Genomic DNA, 5,801 nt, shown 5'->3' on the forward strand with positions numbered 1-5,801 from the left:
TGCGATAGCTCACTTTGAAGGGTATGCTAATACGTGGTGGGAGTATGTTAAATGATTTGGGCATGAGATGATGGGGGGAAAACCTCCTCCTTGGTTTTGGTTGAAGAAACTTATGAGGCAAATGTACTTGCTCGATACTTATAGAAATGGTCTCCTTGCCAAATTATACAATTTGAGGCAAGGGAGCAAGAATGTCATGGCTTATTATGATGAATTTAAATAATTGATGTTGAAACTTGACCACCAAGGAGAGAAAGTAAGTCATGACATTGTGTGCTTCAAGGTTGGGTTAAACAAGGACATCTCCACTCGCATGATGCTTCACAATTTCGACACCATAGAGGACATCTGCCAAGCGACTTTAGAGGTTGAGAGGGAGCTCAAAGAGAGCTCATTTATGGTTGTACAACCTGAGGCCACCAAGGCTGTCCATAAACATTCTCTAAGGTATGAAGATAAATTGAATTCTACTTCTAATTCCAAGGGGTTTCAATGCTTCAAGTTTCAAGGATGGGGGCACAAGGCTAGTGAGTACCCAAATCGGATGAGTGTAATCCTAAGGAAGGGAAAATTTATAATGCCCCGAAGCTGTTACCCGGAATGATACACGGTGCTCATGACCCCAAAAGACCACAAACTAATCCATGAATGATATTTTTAACTGAGCACTGAATAATAATAATGATAATATCGTAAATGCGAAAACATGAACTGAATGGCCATAAGGTTTAATACCGATACATAACTGAAAATATGGTATAACAATACCAAAATTGAATACAAATATTGAAAATACTGAAGTCTGAATGTCCAGTCTGAAAGCCTCTAAACTGTTTGAATAAAGAGTTGATGGGACATGTCCCCAACTAACTCCATATACTGAAATAAATAAGTGCTGAAAAAATGACATAATCAAATAATAACATCTTTGAATGACGAAGACTCACTGCTAAGCCTGACTGCTAAATTCTGGAATGCTACTGATGCTCTGGATCTCATGCTTCTAAACCTATGGCATAAAGTAAAACACCATAACGCAAATATATCAGTACGATTGAATGTACTGGTATGCAAGTGAGGTAGGCTAAATGCAATAGGGTTCATATGCATGAACATACTCTAACTGACTATCAAACATGAACGTGATATTATATTCATAAATACGTGAATTGTAACTGAGATCATACTAACATTGAGTATTGAGTTTTGAGTACTGATAATATATGTTACTGATATCTAAATATAACTGATACTATATGATAGTATTACTGATAATTGATGCCTGAATGACTGTGTCGACAATTTGGATTGTGAAAAACTAGTCTAATTGACTGTATCTGACAATCTTGAATTTGAATACTAATAATATGAGTTGATGATAACTGATATATATCTGATACTATGTGGCTGTGTCTGACAGTCCTGATTCTGATGGAACTAGCTGAGTTCCGTATGGTACTGGGTTGACTGTATCTGATAGTCCTAAAATATGAAGAACTATCTAAGTTCTTTTACTGGGATTGATACTAAAACTATGGGAAGTAGTTATCTAACCGACATGCCCCAAATAACACAATATAGCTAAGTTAGGATCCAATCTGTAACCCTAATTGAAAGGGTGTCAATACTGTGCCACTGGTAAGGACAAGCTGCGGGTGACCCTCATCTGATAGTGTCCCCAAAAGAGAACGGTGGGACCCTCATCTGACAGTTTTTATCCACTTCATCAACCCTCATCCGATAGTGTTGATGTTTCAACTTATGCTGGCTACATAGTTCTGGAACGCAAGGATGACTTCGAAGAATCACACCCTCATTTGACAATGTGTGTTCCCATCCTTGGGTTCACTCGATGCTAATTCCTACTCCCAACTGAATAGACTATGAACATGATTAACTGAACTGGATTGGACTGAGTTAACTAAGTTTCGTTGACTGACGGAATAGTACTGAATTTACAGAATTGTTGAGCTTTCCTGAGTCACATGATTGACTGAGTTCTATGGATCATGGATTGACTGAGGACATCGTAAAAACATGACATTGGATCTAGGCACACAACTATATTTTTCGGGTACAAGTACCCCTAGGACTCGATAGAAGAAAACTAACAAAACATGACTTTCTTGAATACATAACCAACATCAACAATCCATAATACAATAAGTTAGGGATTTCATGAAGTACTTGGTTATCATAATCTTGTACATGAATGGGGATACATCTCAACATATCAATATTTCATCAACTAGTCCCATAAGTAATCCTTCAACCATTCATAATGCACAACAATATTATAGAAGTCATTTTGATAATAAAGGTAAAGTATGCATTTGTCATTTGGATCACAATTTAGCTATAAGGCATGATTTATATCCCTTTTGGCATTTTATCAAACACCTTACATGCACAACTTAAGGCATAGGTGAAATCATCAAACTTCACAAATCATAAACCACCAAATTCATGAATTTCAACTCATATGCTAACGTAGCTTCATAATTTCACATAAAGATCCCAACTTGGGAATCATACAACAACACTCACATAAACTTAAACAACCCACAACATAATAATTTGATTCATAATTTAAAATAGGGTCCTTGAGTTTTATGGATGAAAGGAATCCATAAATCAACACAACGCATACATTAGTTCGTGATTCTACGAAAATTGATGAAGAGACTTCTTGATTTAAATCCCCCAATTGAAACCCTAGCTTGTTCTTGAGAGGATTTTGAGAAACGGAGTATATTTTGCTTCCAAATGGTTAAATCTCATGTTTTTAAATATTTATAGGATGGAGAAAATGACCAATTTACCCTCAAATACATTGAGCTGGAAGTTGGAAAATTTGGCAGCGTGCGATGAGCGTGCGTCACATGCTCTAGTCCTCCGGACTGGAGCGTGCTTCGCATGCTCTATCGCATGCTAGGACCTGTGGAACAGAGCATGCGTCATATGCTGCTTCTGTTTCGAAAATCAAACATGCCCTAAATGGATTCCGAAAATTCTAAAACTCACCCGGAATGTACTATTGCCTTGCCCCATCGCAACACAACTTGAAAATTAAAAATCGAAGGCCGGAAAGGTAGTCAAATAAATCTCCAAAGTTTGGAGGGTTAAAATGAGACTAAGTGTTGAGCACTTAGCTAAAATATTCTAAGTATTGGACTTTCTAAAGAGCTTTTAGGAGCTAAAGGAGTTGATTATCAACGTAAGATTTTGCGGGGTCTTATAAAATTGTTCTATCTTGTAGAAGAGGTGGGCATTGAGTTGGTTAAGAGTGATGAAAAACCGTAAGATGGAAAGCAAGAAGAATCCGAAGTGCAAAATGAAGAGTATGGAGAAGATGTGTGGCCGTAAGAAGGAGATTGTGAAGTGCCTTTGTAAAAAAGGTTAGCCCATGAATTTGTGGTCAAATTTCTCTCAAGATGGAGAGGATGATACAAGTATGATCATGACCATGAACACTTTTTGAGCATTTTAAAGACCATTTAGAAGAGTGCATAAGTCCAAGTGTGAAGGAGGCCCAAAACCATCTTTTTGGTGTACTTAAGGGGCTGCTTTTGGAGCCCTTTAATGAAAGGGCTCTTTTATCATTTCTCTATTATTTGTATATTGTATAAATAGAACCTTGTAGGGTTTATTTTCTTAGTTTAGTTTGTTATTGAAAGAACACTTCTCTTAGATAAAGAGAGAGTCCTAAATCAAAATTAGGGCATAGCACAAGGGTGAAATCACTTGTGTGTTGCATTTACTTGATACGTTGGTTCTTGGGTGGTGGAAGCCTCTCTTGTATAATTGTAAGAGATAGGTGATTGTAGTGTGTGGTGTTCAGGGTCCAAGAATATCACAAGTTCTTGAGTTCTTAAGATTATACCTCCATTTGTCTATCTTCCTATCTTTAGTTCCTTGTAATCGTTTATTCTTATTCTAATATAATTCATTTGTGTTCTTGTCATTGTAATCGTATGTTGTTGTTATTGTTATCTTGTTCCTCATCTTGTTTTATTAATCCAGTTTGGGTTGGCTGCCTTGGTGTGATATAGTTAGTGAATCTAAGAGTGGTCACCAAAAGTCAAAGAAAACTCAATTAAACTAATACAATCAACAAAAGATCACATAACTTCATAAACTCAATTAAACTAATACAATCAACAAAAGATCACATAACTTCATTGACTTTGAATTGCTAGCAAACTTAAATAATAAGAAATACAGAAATCTCTAAATGTCCAAATACTTATAGAGTAATAGGAAATATATTCAGTAAAATTATACTTTATCACCACATGAATACCATATCAAAAGAGAGCGACTTATGAATAACTAACATTTGTCATACTACTATTCAACAAACCTGAGATTGCCAATTATTAATTCAAGAAGAAAGATGTCATATTAAAGTTGAATATGAGATTTTCAGAGCTGAGATTTATGCTGAGCACAACTTGATGAAAAGAAACAAAAATCCGCGGATTGATTCCAGAATCCAACGGATAAGAAACTGAAACAATTGCATAATTCTTTGGTGGGTAGAATTAATAGAGAGAGAGTTGAGGGAGACTGCTCAAAAAGGAGATATGAATCACTTGCGAAGCTTGATCGAAGAAGTCCCTTTTCTGCTCAGGGAATTTTCATTAGCAGGTACTAATGAAACTCCTCTCCATATTGCTTGTCTGAGCTACCATCTTGAGTTTTCTAGGGAGATCATTCATTTGAGGCCAGAATTTGCAAGAGAATTAAAGCCCTTTGCATATTGCCTCAGCAAACGGAGATATAGATATCGTGAAGGATCTCTTGAACGTTGACCGTATCTATGTCTTCTCAAGGGGACGGAAAGAAGAACTCCTCTTCATTATGCAGTAGTCAAAGGCAGAGAATATGTCGTGAAAGAGCTTCTTGTAGCTTCTCCAGAATCTGCAGAAGAAGTGACTGCTCGTGGTGAGACTTGCCTTCATTTAGCTGTCAACAATCATTAGTTTGAAGCATTCAAATTATTACTTGAGAACCTCAAGGAGTTAAACAAGTATCATCTTTTAAATAAAAAGGATATCCAAGGAAACACTGTTTTGCATTTTGTTGTCTCTACTAAGCAATACGAGGAAAGTTTCGTCATTATTCTTCTTTTATCTCTTTATGTGGATTTTTTAACTTTATTTAACATGTGAGAGAAATGATTCATCCAGGTTGTTGATATATTGCTCGATGAAACTATTGTTGTTAAGGGCACAATTGAGATGAACTCTTTGAACAAGCAAGCCCTTACACCTTTGGAGGTACTACTTGAGGAATCAAGAGATGGAGATAATTGAGGCAAATCTAAGAGCATCTAGTGCTGTATCTGTTGAAAACTTGCAATCAATACAGCAAGAAGGTTTACCCCACTCTTCGGCTGTTCCAGTTCACGATCCATCAAGTAGAGAGCAAAGAAGGGATCGGCCTCGATCTAGTTCTAAGAAGCTTCAGGATTTCTTCAAGTACAATAAAAGCAATCCTCCAGGAAAAGTAAGAGACACCCTTCTGGTGATAGAGTGGTGGATGCAGCCTAGCTGCTTCACTTGTTCCTTTGCTTGAACTTGATTAGGCTTCTGTTCTTTTGGGAAACATATTATCTAAAATTAATAGGAACATAAAAAAATATATTGTAGTTGATTAATGCATCATTAAAAAAGGATAATAGTAAATCAAACAAGCAAAATAGTAAAATAGCAATTTCAACAGATCACTAATCTGTTGCACCATGTAGTATATCTGTTGCAATATATAACTAACTTGTTGCACGGATGAGTAATCTG

At 36.4% G+C, this 5,801-nt stretch overlaps 1 pseudogene; it reads left to right on the forward strand.

Annotated features, from left to right (window-relative positions):
* The first annotated feature begins 313 nt into the window (after positions 1–313).
* On the forward strand, positions 314–5,581 carry LOC107860432 (annotated as a pseudogene).
* Positions 5,582–5,801: the final 220 nt, after the last annotated feature.

This window comes from Capsicum annuum, chromosome 1 (genome assembly GCF_002878395.1).
Source record: "Capsicum annuum cultivar UCD-10X-F1 chromosome 1, UCD10Xv1.1, whole genome shotgun sequence".
NCBI classification, from domain to species: domain Eukaryota; kingdom Viridiplantae; phylum Streptophyta; class Magnoliopsida; order Solanales; family Solanaceae; genus Capsicum; species Capsicum annuum.